General features: G+C 41.7%; 1 long non-coding RNA gene across 2 annotated transcripts in view; it reads left to right on the forward strand.

The window, feature by feature from the left end:
- Positions 1–11,259, forward strand: part of Gm35922 — a 28,153-nt gene extending 16,894 nt beyond the window's left edge. For both annotated transcript variants that reach the window (XR_877801.1, XR_386639.2), the window contains exons 3-4: positions 2,506–2,582; positions 11,172–11,259. This is a non-coding gene — a long non-coding RNA (predicted gene, 35922). The remainder of the gene's footprint in view (positions 1–2,505; positions 2,583–11,171) is intronic.
- Positions 11,260–17,731: the final 6,472 nt, after the last annotated feature.

Raw genomic sequence — 17,731 nt, forward strand, 5'->3', positions numbered from 1 at the left:
TGCATCTAACATGGCTTAAGCAGAAAAGCCAAGTCTATTCCTTTCCCAGTGTTCCGTGTGAGGGAAGATGCTCATGATGACCAGGTGGTGTCACTACCACCTAATTAATATATCCAGCTCCTTGGAAATCGTGTCCCACAACTGCGCTGGACTTCTCTTGAACTCTGATTCTATGCTTACACTTCCTGTTTGCCTCCCTTTCTCAAGTGCACAAACTTTGCCAAGAAAACCAGGGACTCTACACAGCTTGGGTTCTCTGAGAGCAAGCAGTGGTGTGTGTTCTGGTGGCCAGGCCTCACTGGAGAAACAAGACTAAAAGAGAGCAGAGGTCATCGCACTAGCTTCCTGGTGTTTGTATCCTAGTGACCAGGGAAGGATCCACTTAATGGACGAGTGAGAGAAGCTGGGTTCGACCTCTTTGTCTTCTTAAATCACCCTTTACAATCTTGCCAGTTTTCAGTAACATTTGAGTTGAATAAAGCTGAATTTTCTTTTTTATGTCTACCACTGCTATACCATTGTTATCCCTGGATAAGCAAATATCTAAGTTTACTATGAAGTTCTTATTTTTATTTGTTGGCTTAAATCTTTTTGTGTAATATATTTTTATCATATCCTTTCCCCTTCCCCTAACTCCTCCAAGATCCTCCATAGCCACCCAACTTCATGTTCTTTCTTTAAAAAGAAATCAGAACAAACAAAAACAAAATAAACAAAAGCAACACACACACACACACACACACACACACACACACACATAGAGTCCATTTTGTGTTGACCATCAGCTCCTCAGAATGTCATGGAGTGTAGCTGATATATCTATCATTGCTCCATTAGAAGAAACTGATTTTCCTGTTCCCAGTGGGTATTACAAACAGCTTCTTGGTTAGAGGTGGGACTTAGTGTCCACTTCCCCTTCTCCGTGTCAGGATTTTGTCTGTCTTGAATGTGTGCCAGGCTTAACGCATGCTGCCACAGTCTGTGTGAGTTCATGTGTGCATCAGCCCTCCTGTTGTGTCTGGAAGGCATCCACCATCTCTGGCTCTTGGATCCCTGAGCCTTGAAGGGAAGAGTTTGAGAAAGACATTCTATTTAGGGCTGGGTTGGCCAAAGTTTGTGGCCATTGTTCATGTATGGGTCTCAGAGTTAGTTCCTCTCTGCTACAGAGGAAGCTTTTCTGACTAGGGCTGAGAGATATGCTGACATATGGGTATAGCAATACATTATTAGGAGCCCTTTTCATGTTTGCTTTCCGTTTTCTGTTTGTTTGGTTTTTTGCTACGCTTCTTTATAAAAATAACAGTAATAGCTGTCTTCCTAGATCCCAAGACCTCTCTAGTCTCAGGTCATGAACGATTATGACTCATCTGGGTAACAAAGAACCTGTGCATCTGGCAGAAGTTATTGGATTATTACTTCTAGTTATTCACAGGCTTAGGATGCTATGTCCTCCGATAGAATTGTTCCTGTACAAGCTCAGACCTGGAAATAATATTTTACCCTTTGTGAATTCCAATCCTCTGGTTGCACTAAAAATCCACAGAAACGGTTGGAAGGAAATAGAATCTAGATTTACGAGCTTGAAAGAGACCTTTAAAGGCCCCTGTAGCTCTTCTCTGGTAACAGCCGACTTAATCTCCGTCTGAGCCCCTGTGTCCAGCAAGGCTGGTTTCCTGGATAATCCCCCCTTCTTTGTGTTAACTGCAGGATCATTCTGTGTCTAGAGTATAAACTGCAACAAATTGAGGTATTGGCTAGCAAACAAATCTCCAGTAATAGAAGTAGACTCCCTCCTTGCTCAAAACAAAGGTCTTTCTTTTTCTGTTGTCCCAGGGAGAACCTGGGTCCCCCCATCACACCTAGGTTATGCCTCCCCTGCATTTACATCCCTGAAAATCCATCTACCTCAGTAGGCCCTCCTTACGTTCGCAGGATGGCTGGAGGAGTTCTGGTCTGCTAATCATCGTTGCACTTACAGGGCATTAAGCTCGTTCCTTCTATTCCCCACATGGTGCTAAGGAAGATATGACCACTGGAGGAGGCTGGGCTTTCATGAGCTCCATCAGGGCAGTGGTTCTCAACCTTCCTAAAGCTGCGACCCATTAAATCGCTTCCTCATGCTGTCGTGATCCCCAATCATAAAATTATTTTTGCTGCTACTTCATTACAGTAATTTTGCTACTGTATGAAATGTAATGGTAGGTCACCCCTGAGAAAAGGTTGTTTGTGACCTACAGGTTGAGAACTGCTGCATCAGGGAAGATTATTAAAACAATAGCCATGACTGCTGGAGAAGGCTGTGGTAGTTTGACTAAGACTGGCTTCCACAGAATCATGGTTTTATACCTGGTCCCCAATGGGTAGAAACGTTTGGGAAGGACTAGGAGGTGTGGCCTTATTGGAGAGGCTGTGGGCTTTAAAGTCTCAAAAGACTTGTGTCATTCTCCATTTTTCTCTCTCCCCTTCCCCCTCTCCCTTCCCTTCTCCCTCTCCCTTGTCCTCTAGCTCACGGTTGTGGATCAAGATGTAAGATGTCAGCTGCATCTTTACTCTGACTTCATGGACTCAAAACCTCTGAAACTGTAAGTCAAAGTCAATTCTATTTCTTTTTTTTTTTTTTTTTTTTTTTTTTTTTCTCACCAAGATGAGCAAGCAAGGAGTCTCTGGTTGATTGAAGTTCCGATGCTTTCTCCACATGGCATTTTTTTTTTAATAAGTTGTCTTGGTCGTGGTGTTTGGTTGCAGCAATAGAAAAGTAACCAAGTTGAATCCTGGCTAGTAAGATGGGCCTGGAAAATACTCTGACTTCCAGAAATCTTCGCTAACAGGGCAGAAGAAGAGTAAGAGCAAATTTTACTGGAAGAATTTCATGATAGCGGCTGGGTGCGGTTCCTGTCTCCTTGGCTACCATATATATATACATATACATATATGTGTGTGTGTGTGTGTGTGTACAGATACACATATAAACATTAGTAAAAATTAAAAAATAAATCTTAAAGTTTTAGTTTATTTTTTATTGGATATTTTATTTACATTTCAAATGTTATCCCCTTTCCAGGTTTCCATCTTCCACCCCCCCAAAACCCTTTCCTCTATCCTCTTACGCCCTGCTTCTATGATGGTGTTCTCCCTCCTCCCACTCATTCCCACCTCTCCACCCCAGCATTCCTCTCTACACTGGGGCAACAAGCCTTCATAGGACCAAGGGCCTCTCCTCCCACTGATGTCCAACAAGGCCATCCTCTGCTACATATGCAGCTGGAGCTATGGGTCCCTCCATGTGTACTCTTTGCAATAACGAACAGCCCAAAGTGTCTCCAAAGCTACCATTAGATAGCTTTGAAGTTATGAGTTGGTACTAAGCCAGAAGAACTGTCATAAACTATACATTTGGGAAAAAAAAAAAAACTAAGCTTCTGAAGTCCTCAAGGAGGTAGAAGATGAATTAAAGAGGAACCGTCACTTATACTTAACAGATTTGTGTGTATGAAATTAAAGTAAGAACACTTAAATTGGCTAAGGTGTAAAAGCCTTAGTCAGCCTAAACTTTCACAAGAGGATCTAGCAGCTATGAAGTGTCACTCTGGCTACTTGTCTATATGCTTTAGCTCATCAAATCTGAGTGTGTGTGTGTGTGTGTGTGTGTGTGTGTCCCACAACAAAGGTATTCTTTATTCTCCTCCATTTCCCATATGATATCATTTAGGTTTGGAAAAACTCATTTGTCCACATTAGAACATCTGATAAGGAATGAAGTTGAAATTCAATGCCAGGGATGATCTCAAAGTCCAGGCTCCGGAAAGCCATGCTCTGGCCTGCCTCCATCCAGGGTGCCATTCAGTGTCTCTTCCCATACAAAGAAGCACTAGTTTCTGGTTTTCCCTCAAGCAGAGAAGGGTGGCGTGTAAGAAAGAGAACTTGTCTTAGTTTCTTAGTTTGAGATTCCACACTGAGCAAAGGACCACCTAAGACCTCCAAGGCTGCTGAGACACAAAAGTCTCTGCTGTTGTTAAATATAGTGCACTAAGAGTTTGCATTTCCAATGGTTTTTAGATCTTGAAACAAACTAAAAATTTAGGGTTCAAGGGAAGAATCTAGATTAAAGAATAAAGCCAGGCATCGTGGAATAGACCTATAATCCCCAAACTCACAGGGCAGAAACAGGAGGATAATAAACTAGAAGCCAGCCTGGGTTACATATTTTCCTGTTTCAAATTACATTTTAAATAAATAAAATAATAAATGCACGCCAGAGAAGTATGCTTCTTGTAGTGTGCAGGTAGTGTATAGTTTTGTATCCAGAACAATCGCATCACGTGACGATAGAGACACATGTGGGGCAGATGCCTGCACTGGAAGATGGACATCTAAACTACACAGAGTAATCAGATGTCCAAGATAAAACAAACAAAGGTTCAAATCGATTCAGGTAGAGTTGGTTGAGCTTCTTCTACATTTCAGACTTATCCTCGCAGGCAATAATAGCACTAATGGTCAGGAGTCTTCCTGCAGAAGAGAGACAAGCAAGGAGGCAAAACAGAAGGGGATATGAGAGATGGCTGACACTTTTAAAAGTGCAGTGATCAGTGTTGTCATCGGGACAGAATCTGGAGTCCCCTGGGAGATGGAGCTCGGGCCCCCTGAGAATTGCCTCGGTTGTGTTGATTGAGTGGGACGATCCATCCACTGTGCACGATTGTCTCACTGGGATCTGGATGTGTGCAAGCAGAGAGAGGCAGCTGAGCATCCTGCACTCTTCGCTTTCTTCCTCCTGACTTCAGATGCAGTGTGAGCAGCTGCTTCCCCCACCTCCTGCCTTTCTTCTCCACCAGGATACTGCGAGCCAGAGAGAGGAATCCCTTTCTCCTTTGAGTTCCTTCCATCAGGTATTTCATCCCAGCAACAAGACAAAAAGATTATCAGGTTCTAAGTTAGAAAGGAGAAGGGTGAAGGACAGAGAGGGGTGAAGGAGCCACTCTTCTGTCATGGTCATTCATTCCCTTAACACAGTCTGAGCAAGTTCTATTTGTTATAATGGGCCAAAGCACAGATAAATTAAAATTTTTCATCAGAAAAGAAAAAAAAAAGAGAGACTTTCTAGGGAGAGAACACCACAGGCACATATTGTTGTGGGAATCCTTCTGGAATAAGCACTCGCCAGGGAGAGTGGAAGAGAGGAGATGTCACCAGCAGACCACAACCAGGGCCAGCTCCTGAAAGGTTTTGATCCTGGGCCCAGTTTGCATTCTCATTTTGTACTCTCAAGCCACAGGGTTGGGCAGGCAAGCAAGCGAGAGTTGCAGGTTGCTAAGGGCAATGATCTGTCATATTCATTTATTTCTCCAGGTCATTCTGCTTCAGGTAGCAAATGACATCATGCCTGGCAGATAGGCAATCACTAACAAATCATTATATACTAACTGGGTTTCTACTTTATTCTACTTCGATATGAAAGATCATGGTGTGTCTAATGAACTCTAAGGTGTTCTGGAATGAGAGAGAATCCCATTTAAAGGAGGCAAATACCAGATACAGCTGAAGTGCTCAACAATCTTACGATACACAGAGAAAGTAATTCACACTGTGCCGAGTCCCATAATTCATCTATCTGCAAGAAACAGGTTACGTAGATTTGTCAGACTTCAAACCACAGATTCTGTCCGTATATAATTAGTCCTTCAAGAACAGTCCGAAATGGGAGTGTCCAGAACCACACTTAAAATGAAGAGCCTCAGAAAACAGGCATTATACTCTTAGTAACAGACATTTTAAAGAAGAAAATAAAAAGAGAGGAAGGAAGGGAGATGAAAGTTGTACACCCAGGGTCAGAAGGAGGAAAGACAGCAGGAAACCCCTCTTCTTCACATCATTGTGGTCTTTTTGTTGGTATATTTCATAACACACAATAGGGTGTATTATGTTTAGCTACCTCAAACACTTGCCATTTGTTTTGTTGAGAACATTCAAGTTCTGGACAAGGATGTACTTCAGATGATACAATGACCGCCTGGTATGCACAGAACCCTGGGTTTTATCCCTAGCCTAGAAATCCAACACTGCAGAGGAAGAAGCAAGACAATCGATGTTAGATGTTCAAGGTCATCTTCAGCTACATAGTGAGCTTGAGGCCAGCCTGAGATGTGTGAGAGCTTCTAAGAGAAATAGGTCACCTAGACCACTCAGACGGTGAGTCAGCAGCAACAGATTGTCCATGGACCTCTCTGGAATCTCAGAGCAAGTGTTAGAGGGCTCTCCACTGAAACCCAGTCAGCCAAATGCTCCTAGACTGTGAAGGAGAAACTTTGAATAAGAGCTGTCCAGATCAACAAGATGGAACCCTGATTGGAGACAGAGTCTGCAGAGAACCACAGACAGAATAGGAAGGACCACCCAGGGCCAGAACCAGCATTCCCAGCTGGATTCTAAAACACCATCCAAAGGTTTAATAAGCATCCATGACCAGACCTTACCAAAGACCAGCCAGAGGTAAGAACAGTTTTCGCAACCTGACCCCTGTGGACAGCCGAGAAACGTGACAAGAATTTATGGCCCAGCCTGCGAAAGGTGTGGTGGGTATCTTGAAGGCTGAGAATTGCCTAGAGAGTGCAGACTGGAGCCACCAAGCAGCCCAGATCGCATCCATATCCTCACCCTTCGTCCAGCTGGTTTCCCCTTCACATTTATTCCTCCTTCATTTAAAACCCGGTGTCCATTTCATAGGCTAGCATGTGAACTCTCTGAGTGCTCTCTCCTGCTCCCTCTCCATCTCCCCCTCCCCTCACACTTCCCTTCCCCTTCTCTCCCCTCCTCCCTCTTCCTCTCCTCTTATTTTCTATATATGATTTCCTTTTTCATCTTTCTTTTGACAAGCTTTCCTGAAAATATAGACTGGCCTGGTATAGGGTTCTGCATGTCTCAGCTCTCTGAGAGATAGGATTGCATTAGTTTAACTAATTACATTTCTTTATTTTTTTTTTCATTATACACTTAGCAAACTCTGCCTCATCTCTTGACAGGTCATCCCTACTATTTCCCCCTTCTACTTTCCCCTCCTCAACATAAGACTAATTGCTAGCTTTGGTATATTTTTCCTTTAACTTATAGCTATAGCAACTCATATATTCATATCCACACATAGTGCTATCAATGTTCATTTACTTCACAAAAAGATTGGCATTTAGGTGATTGTCTTTTATTTGACAGTTACTTTATCTTTAAATTGGCCTGCCCTTTGGTGGTAGAAGAAGCAAACCCAATACAATACACAACTATACATATGTGTGTGTGTGTGTGAATTTATATGCTATATTTATATGACATGTGTGTGTGTGTGTGTGTGTGTGTGTGTGTGAGAGAGAGAGAGAGAGAGAGAGAGAGAGAGAGGCTCTGCCAGATCCTGACCAATAGAGATGCAGATGCTTGGATGCTCACAGCCAACCACTGGACTAGGACCCCAATGGAGGAGTTAGGGGAAGGACTGAAGGAGCTGAAGGGGCCTTATCTGGCATCAATGGGAGGGGAAGCCCTTTGTCCTGTGAAGGCTTGATGCCTCAATGTAGAGGATTGCTAGGGCGGTGAGGCAGGAGTGGGTGGGTGAGTGAGGGGCAGGGTAAGGGGGGATGTGACAGGGGTTTTGCAGAGGAGAAACCAGGAAAGGGGATAACATTTGAAATGTAAATAAATAAAATATCCAGTTTTTTTTAACAAAAAGAAATGAACAGGGATACAAGTAGGAGAACATGTTAGAATATCCTTGTGTGCAGATATTATGCTATGTACAAGAGATTCTGAAGACAACAGTAGAGCTGTGGAGAAAGGCTCAGGGTTTAGGAGCACAGGTTGCCCTTGCAGATGACCTGAATTTATTTCTTAACCCCTGTGTCATGTGACTCACGACCACCTGCAACTCCAGCTTCCCAGGGATCTGATGGCTCCGGTCTCACAGGCCCCTGTATTCACTTGCACATACGTACACACAGATACACAGACATATACATACACACACATACATACACATGCATACATACACACATATACATACACACGCATACATACACACACATACATACACACACATATACATACACATGCATACATACACAGACACACACACACATATACACACATACATATACACACACATACATACACACATACATATATACACACATACATACATACACACATATACATACACATGCATACATGCACACACATACATATACACACATACATACACACACACTTTTTAAAGATAAGAAAAATAAGACTTCAAAGAAGATAGTATAATTTTGGCAGGTGTGGTGTATCTGTCTTTACTCCAAGTATTCAGGAGACAGAAGCAGATGGATCCCTGTGGATTTGAGGCCATGCTGGGCTACATAGAGAGTTCTAGGACAGCCAAAGCCACATACTAAGAACCTGTTTCTAAAATAAACAAATGAAATAAAACGTGTAAACAAAAAGATAAAACAAACAACAACAAAAAGGGATCAAACAAAACCCACTGCAACTAGTTAACATTTCCAGCAAAGGAGCAAAATACAAAATTAACATACAAAAATCATCCAGTAGCCTTTCTATATACGAATGACAGACACAGGGTAAAGAAACTGGGGAGGGCTGGAGACATGGCTCAGAAGTTAAGAGCACTGACTGTTCTTCCTAAGGTCCTGAGTTCAATTCCCAGCAACCACATGGTGGCTCACAACCATCTGTAATGGGATCCAATGCCTTCTTCTGGTGTGTCTGAAAACAGCTACAGTGTACTCATATACATGAAATAAATTAATTAACATTAAAAAAAAGAAATTGGGAAAACAATACCATTCACAGTAGCCTCAGTAAAATATAATACCTTGGGAAAAAAATCAAACCAAGGTGATAAAAACTTTCAAAGACACAGAGACACTAGAAGAGAGAAAGACCTCCATGCTCATGGATTGTTGGAATTGTAAAAATGACCGTCCTTCCTCATCAAAATCCCCATGCCAGTCTTTAGGATAGAAAAAAATCTTAAAATTCATATGGAAGTACAAAAGACTTAGACTAGCCAAGGCAATCCTGAACATAAATAAGGCTGTGACATTTATCTGATCTCCTGCTCTCACGTCCTCAGGGCTAGCTCACTCACACTGACCAGGCAAGGGATGGTGTCAGCTCTCCTGAGCACCACAGCTTGTTAGGGGCTGAGCCACCTCTGTGTTGCTCTTGGACATCACCATGGCCCCAGGCAGTAGCCCAGACCAGGGATGTCTGCATGACCTGTGGTGATTGCATGAGCCATTGACATTGACAAAGACTCCAGCTGCTGCAGGGCCACAGACCCAGACACATTCCTTGGTGGCAGCACAGGCCAGGACCTCACCATCAGCCTTCTTGGTTTTTTGACAAAGAGAACAGAAAAACCTGCACACTGGAGCAAGACCCATCTTTAACAAATGGCATTGGGAAACTGGGTGCCCATGTGTTACAGAATGAATTAAAACTTTTAACCACTCCCATGGCACACAAAACTCTAGAGGCTGGCTGTGGTGGCACACACCTTTAATTCAAGCACTCAGGAGGCAGTGGTGATCTCTGTGAATCCGAAGCCAGCCTGGTCTATGTGGGTATCAAGCCAGCCAGGTACATAATGAGACCCTATGTATAACAACAACAACCAAACTCCAACATATCAAAGCCTCAATGTAAAACCTGAAACCTGAGACTGCTAGGGGGAAAGTAGGGTAAGCTATACCATGTAAACATGGGAAAGAGTCTGGTCACTCGCCCAGATAATTGACAAATGGTACCACATAAAACCCAAAACTTTCTATACAGCTAAGTAATCAGTCAATTGAACGAAAACACAATTTCTTAGAGAAAAGGAGAGAAATTATAGGATATTTGAATCTATTTCCAGTTAGGGTGTGGCTCAGCCCTTATCACACACCTTTAATCTCTTTGGCTGAAATATAGACATGCACTCAGCACTCACATTTAATCCCAAACAATGAAGGTAGTTTGTAGAAGGAAGCACCCATGTTTGAAAGTGATGTCTACTTGAGAGACAGAAAAAGCAAAAAATTAGAGAAAGATTTGACAGAGTAGGATACGCCCAACTCTCACAAGAAGAGAGAGGAAAGGGAAGCTACTTAAGGGAAGAGATGGACAGTACAGGAAAAAGAGAGTACAGTCTAGGATACAGTAGAGTTCTTGGAGAACAATACAGTGGAGCTGAGAGGGAGGAGAATAGAGACACACAGAGAGGGAGAAGGGGAGGAGGAGGGAGAGAGGGAGGGGGAGAGGGAGGGGCGAGGAAGGGGGAGAGGGAGGGAGTTTTACTGGGAAAGTTTTACAGAGGCAGACTGAAGAAAGAACAACCTAGACACAGGTAAAGACAGAAGGAGAAGAGAATAAGGAGGAGCCAGAGGTTGGAGGGGGTTGGTATAGTTTGTGGCCAAGAGGAGCAATTCAGAAGCTGAAAGAAAAGCCAGATTGAATAAGTTCGCTTGCAGAGGAGTTTGAGCCACAACAGCTGAGCTGATCTAGCCAGGAGGAGCTCAGAAATAACAAGAAAGGGTGAGCTTTTTCAACAGTGAGTCTCGGAGGTTAAAAACATGATAGGCCTAGATTAGATTGTATGGAGGCTAGAATCTTCCAGGACTATTGCCTAGGTTAGCAGACAGACACAGTAAGCCTCCCAGACAACAACTATAACAGGAGAATAAAAGATACTTTTACAGAGAGAAATCTCAGCTAGCTATACTTATGACATAGGATTAATATTTAGAATACATTTTTTTTAAATCAAGAAATAACCAAGTTGAAAAATAGACTATAGAGTTGAATAGAGAATTCTCAAAAGGAGAAATATGAATGGCTATGTTTTTTAAGTTTTTTTTCTTAATACCATTAGCCATCAGGGATTTGCAAATTAAACTGTTTTGTGGTTCTATCTCATCCTGGTCAGAATTATGATCATCAAGAGATCAAATGAGAACAAGTGTTGGTGAAGATGTGGGGAAAGGAGAATCCCTACCCAGTGGTCATGAAGCCAGGCTCCTTCTTGAGGTTTGGTAGGCAGTTAACAGTTGCTGAAGGAGGCACAGGCATTTGCTTCAGTGGTTGGACATTGCTACAGTGTCTAGGTATTTGCAAATGGTTTCTCACCCTTTCTTCTGCAGGCAACTGAAACTAAACTCACTGGAAAATAAAATCCAAAAAGACATGAAAAGGGAAGAGCTGGGCAGAAGGAAGTCACCAGGAGTGGGAAAGGGGATGAAGGAGGGTAATGAAGAATAAATACGATCAAAACACATTGTATTCTTGTATGAGAAGGTTCTGATGTAGCCTGTTAGTTTTATATAAATGTGCTAATAAAAACTTTATAAAATAAAATGAGAAAGAATTTTAATAACTTTTTATTGTTTCAGTTGCCATAAACATATTTAATGGTATTATTATGTTACATAATATCCATAACATGACTATGAGATTACACATAGGAGCAAATAGAAAAGTTGAGTTTAATGAGTCAATGAACATTAAAAACTCTAAATGTAGTTTTGTCTTTTTGAGGCCAATTCAGGTTTAATCTTAAGACATTTTATCCTATATATATCAAGTTAAATATTAAAATATCTAATATCATAGAAATAAAATAAATATATTATTTATTAGTAATGGGTTATTGTTTAATAGCAATTTTTATGGCCTAATAACCAATTGAGCCCATTTCAATACCAACCTTATATATAAATAAATATATTTCAAGGGGCTGGAGAGTTGGCTCAGCGGTTAAGAGCACTGACTGCTCTTCTGAAGGTCCTGAGTTCAAATCCCAGCAACCAAATGGTGGCTTACAACCATCTGTAATGAAATCTGACGTCCTCTTCTGGTGTATCTGAGGACAGCTACAGTGTACTTGGATATAATAAATAAATAAATCCTTTAATATATATATATTTCAATACCAACTTTATATATATTTATGTATACATATAATTTTTTCATTCTAAATATATATATATAAATATATATTTTATATGGAAAAAAATTTAAGAGGCCATTAAAATTTTTCTCTACATGTAGTACTAGTCCTTTAATTTTTTAATCTCTTAAATTTAAGTTTACATAGCACAAAAACAGTATAGAAAATTTCTAAGCATTTAAATAGACATATTTAATTTTTAGTCACCCTTTAAATCTAGTCTTTGTTTTCCCTGTGCATGGTACAGAATAACTTCAACATCTCACCTAGATCCTGACTGGTAGTGCTTACGGGCTTGGTATTGCCTGCAATCCCATCATAAAAAAGGAAACTTAATGTAAATCTCTTTGTAAAGCATTTGCATTCATAATTTATACGTATCCCAGTCTCCATAGAAATATCATATGAAATCTCACATCATATTTCTGGGAAATAAATACACAGCACTGATCTAATCAATGCACTTAGAGTTATTTTGATTTGTTTCTAGAATTATATATTAAGATATTTATATATATCATCAAAATTTTGCTTGATAGCTTCCATACATCAAGAAAATTTTGCAAAGCAATCATATTTGGATTTTTATGCATTTCTTTCAAAATGCATTTAAAATACTGCATTTTGATTAACAAAAAGCATTTTGTGCCCTCCCATTTTTATTACCCTCAACGACTTAAGGAAGAATGAATAAAATTTAATTTATTTCCACTATCTATGAGAAAAAAATCTTTATTAAAATCTACGTAATGAATGCAAAACATTGTAACTTAACAAGACTTCCATCTTATGATTCATCATGTGCATTATGTAAGCAAGCGATAGAATGCTTTCTGTAAAGTGGGTGGATATTTAGTGACGCTTTAAAATACTTGCTTAGAAGAACAGATATTTCTTAATGTTGCATTTAAAGTACATTCATGTTTTGGTTAATATTCATAATAGATCTAAATATTCCATTTTATAGATGTGGTAAAAATTCCTAATAGATTTAAATATTCCATTTTCTAGATGATCAAGAAATTAAGAGCTTAGGTTTATAAGGAAGGCAGGAGAGATTTACCAGGTCTTTGACCAGATAGTTAAATTCTATACATTCTAACTATATTTATGACAAAGTAAAACAAGTCACCATCAGCAGGTCTCTTTGGTGTAAGTCCCTCCCTCCCTCCCTCCCTCCCTCCCTCCCTCCCTCCCTCCCTCCCTCCCCACCCCTCTTTTTCTTTGCTCTTGAAACCAGACTGGACTCTGCCTGCCACCTGTCACCTAAACAGAAATCAGAGATTGAACCTTTCTAAAAGCTGCTCTTTATTCAGAAAGCCACAAACTGGGAAGTCAGAGAAAAGTCTGCTTTAGGGGACAGGAGAGATGGATGGGGACACTTTAATATTCTTTCTTATAAAGACCCTGCTGCCCATAGTTTAGGAAGGAACCTGCTGGCACTTGCTGCTATTTTAGCCTCACACATTGCTAAGGGTTTGTTACTCTTTAACTCCAGCCCACATGCCCTGCAAAGGAGACAAGGTTAATCCCTGTAGTACTCCAAGAAGTGTCTGAGCCAAACTTTCATGGAATGAGGAGAGAGTGCAATGGATGAGTAGAAAGATGCAGGTCTCGTGGGTCTCCTAAAGGTGACTAAAGCAGGAGGGAAAGATGATAAGCCATTGGAAGCTGTGGGAAAGGAGACAAATTCCTCAGCCCGTGATTTGATTAGAACAGTTGTTCTCATCCTTCCTAATGTAGCAACTTTTAAATACAGTTCCTCATCTTGTGGTGACCAACAGTCATAAGATCCTTTTTGTTGTTACTTCTGAACTGTAATTTTGCTACTGTTGCGAATCCTAATGTATATCTCTGTGTTTTCTGATGGTCTCAGGCGACCCTGTGAAAGGGTCGTTCCACCCCAAGGTTGAGAACAACTGGGTTAGAGCCTCTTACCTGCAAGGAAGTGGGAACCCCAGCCCAGGGAAGCAGTTGGTGTCAACTGCTTCAGGCCTTTCCCTTCGGGCCTGAAAAGTTGTGGCTTTCAGAAAACCCTTGTGCAACTCCAGTGGCCCCCTGGTGGTCCGTTATCAGATTCTATTCCATCCGAGGCATCTGGGAGCCATCCCGCAATCTCACTTATCAAGACAGATAAATCAGGGAAACAGAGGAGCGTTTCTTACTTTTTAGGTTTAACATCTGGCTCATTGGTCTAAGGCTATGATTCTCTGTGAAAGCCACCCAGTCAGTCAGTCAGTCCACCGGGAGCCCTTGTTCACACTTGAGCATGCCTTATCTTTCCCAAGCCTCGTTTCTGCTTAACGTTCACACTCAAAATCATCTTTAAAATATCTTAATGGCTGGGTGTGGCGGCACACACCTTTAATCTCGGGCCTCGGGAGGGAGAGGCAGGCAGATATCTGAGTTCAAGGTCAACCTGGTCTACAGAGCGAGTTCCAGGATAGCCAGGGCTACACAGAGTAGCTTGTTTTGAAAACCGAATAAACTGTAACTCTTTCTCAGAGAAGCCCATACTCGTGCTCTTGAGTGGCCTTTTGTTCCTTCCTATATTCCTTTTTACTTAATGAGATCCTGACTCTATTTTATTCTGGCTGGTCCTAAATTCAGTTCTTGGCTGAAGCCATAAATTTGGGATTCCCTGAGTTGAGTCCCTAAAAGATTAGGGAAACTCTTTGGGCTTCATGGAGAGTGGCAGTACAGAGCTGAACTTCTACCCCTGTCAAAGTGGACTCGATCAGTGACCCACAGGGCAAGGATAAGTAAGCTCCACGCTGATTGGCTGTCCTTGGCCCCACTTCTCTCTTTGTAAGCTACTGGTTAGAGATGAGAAGGAAGATGGGCTTTTAGCATGGCATCTACTATAGGGTTGATGGTGCCCCCTGTAAAGCAATTTAAAGATTAAATTCCTGTCTCTGTTCATTGCCATCTCTGACAGTCAGCAGTGGTAACCTCAGGTGTTCTACTTATACGGTGAACTGCTGTTTTTGTTTGTTTTTGCTTTTGTTATCTTTTGTTTTAACAGAGTCTGGCTGTGCAGCCCTGGCTGGCTTGTAACTTGTAGACCAGACTGGCCTGGAATTCCGACTCACAAAGATCCACCTGTCTCTGTCTCCTGAGTGCTGACATTAAACTGATGAAGCATGTGCCATCCGGACTGGCCACTATTCTTTGCGCAATACATGGTGATTAACAGAAAAAACTCACAACTGGCCAGAGTGTGAACAGTGTCTTTGGAATACTCAGCTACAACTGTGACTATCACACATTACTTCCACCAAAGGATCAGGGACCATGGTGGGAACGGGAGACACCGGGGTCAGTGACAACCAGAGCCAAGAGTGTCTTCTGGACATGACAGGAAGGTTACCCTCCAGAAACCCCAGGAGTATGGGGATGCCTGTGTAAGACCTGAACAAGCTCAAGCTAAAACAGGAAGAAAATCTGAGAAACCACTGGAGATGCAAGGAATTAAATCAGACCAACATTCAATGCAATGTATGATAGACATGTGAAACGGGGAACCAAAATAAACCTTGCCCCTCTCAAGTCACACCCATCAGGTACTCTGTCTCAGCAACAAGAAAAAGAGCTAATAAGGCTGCTGACTCTGAGGACCTGGACTCCTTCTGGGGGAGTACATAAGTGAAGGATGCTTGAGATGAGGCATAACAGCATGTCTTTTTTTTCTAGATGACTTCAATGTAATTAAGAAAAAAAAATATTCTTCTTCTAGAGCCTTGTGTTGGTTGGTTAGTTAGTTAGTTAGTTAGTTAGTTAGTTAGTTTTTAAACTTTATACCAGTTAGGGTCATCTGGAAAGAGAGAACTTCACTAGAGAAAATAACTCCATACAACTCCATACGAGTTGCCTGTAGGTACACTTGTAGGGCACTTTTGAGTAATGGTTGATGTGGGAAGGCCCAGCCCATGGTGGGTGGAGCCACCCCCCAACCCCCCCAACCCTGGACAGAGCAAGCTATGGAGAGCAAGCACGTAGGCAACATACCACTGTGGTCTCTGCATCAGCTCTGGACTCCAGGCTCTTAACTTGAGTTCTTGCCCTGGTTTCCCTCAGTGATGGACTGTAAGAAGCTATAAACTGCAGTAAACTCTTTCCTCCTTGCACTGCTTTTGGTCAACAGAAAACAAAGTAAGACAAGACCTGTTCTCCAGGACTAACGGAGCCACTTGTGGCTGTTCTCAGTCTTTATTTTATCAGGAAAGTTAGTGGTGGGCTTTGGGGCATATGCTTCTAATAGACAAGGATTCTTTATGATTGCAGTTCTTAAAGAACAAGCAAGTGAGAACTATGTTCAGGCTTTGGTTTAGTGGGTCCTGAGGGCCTGTAAGTGGGAGGAATGCAGACTCATTCAGATGAACTGCCTTTTAGATCCAATCCACAGCCTTCTGCAGGGTCACATATATATCACCCCAGAGTTTCTCAGAAAAATCTGCCTGTGCATTCACCCATTCACTTTTCCTACATTTGATTGTTTTACTGGGCATGGACTTGTGCAAGCATGCTTCTAATTCCTCTCACTGCAAACAAGAATGCTTACAACCTCACTGAGCTGTCCTTGTATTGCAGCAATAGCCAAACACTGCCAAATATAGCCACGTCTAACTATGGTGACCATCTCTATACTTGGAGACCACAACAGCCCACGTATAATTAGTTACTTACTCAGTCTGGTCTGGGAGAGCACCCTGAATATGATCCCTGCACTAAATATCTAGAAGATGACTAATTGCTGATTTAAAAATTCAGAACCACAACAGAATGCCTGTATACAATGTATACAATGTACAATTGTATACAATGTTTCCTAATTGCTCATTAGAGTAGATAGAGTTGGCAGCTCTTGCCTATATACAATATACTAAAGGTTGATGGTAAGGGCTTTATGTAGGCTATGTTCATGAGTTACAAATTATTCTCATGAAGGTAAATGTTAGCAATTCCATTTTTAAACCCCAACCACATCTTTTCCTTTGAAAGACAGTTTTACAAGTAGAATGTAAATCCGTTTATTGACTTGTCATTATTTATGTGACCCCTGAAACACATGATCTGCATGCTTAGCCTGATTGCTTTTTAGACACATTGATATGATTTTTTTATTCCCCAAAATCACTTCCTGCAGGGCTTCAGGGTGAACACGTGACCTTTCAAGAGTTGTCAATCTAGTTAACCTTTGACATCTCCAATATGCAGGTGGTGTCTGCCACCCAAGCTCAGTCAAAGGAAAGGGTAGTCCAGCTTCATTAGGACTTGTGTCCTTGAAGGTAACATTTTCCCTTCCCAAAAGGGCTGGGCCCACTTTAACTGGCTCTGGGAAAGACCTAAGTGAAGGGTATACTATGAGAGATTGTTGCTCATTTCCAGCAGGGACTTGACACAACTCTGGCTGAATGTCAGTCCAGGTTGACACAGAAGAAGCTCAGAGTAATAGAACTGATGTTGTAAAGAATTTACAAATAGGTTTGGAGGAATTAAATCATATGGCATAGAATTTAGCCCTGCCTCCAAAGGACCACAAATATGAGAACTCTTCTAAAGCCTGTTAGAGGTAAGCAAGAGCTAGGATGCCTGCGAATGTTTGTCCACCGGGAGTGACCAGTCAGTAGGCCCAGGCCTCTGTCGGGCAGCTCCAGGGGACAGCCAGGATCATAGCTACCATGAAGTACTGGCCTGCTCTTAAGTGTCCTGTGTTCTTATCAAAAAAGCATAGTTCTGCCATGCGGGCAAGAT

This window comes from Mus musculus, chromosome 19, assembly GCF_000001635.26.
Source record: "Mus musculus strain C57BL/6J chromosome 19, GRCm38.p6 C57BL/6J".
In the NCBI taxonomy this organism is placed as follows: domain Eukaryota; kingdom Metazoa; phylum Chordata; class Mammalia; order Rodentia; family Muridae; genus Mus; species Mus musculus.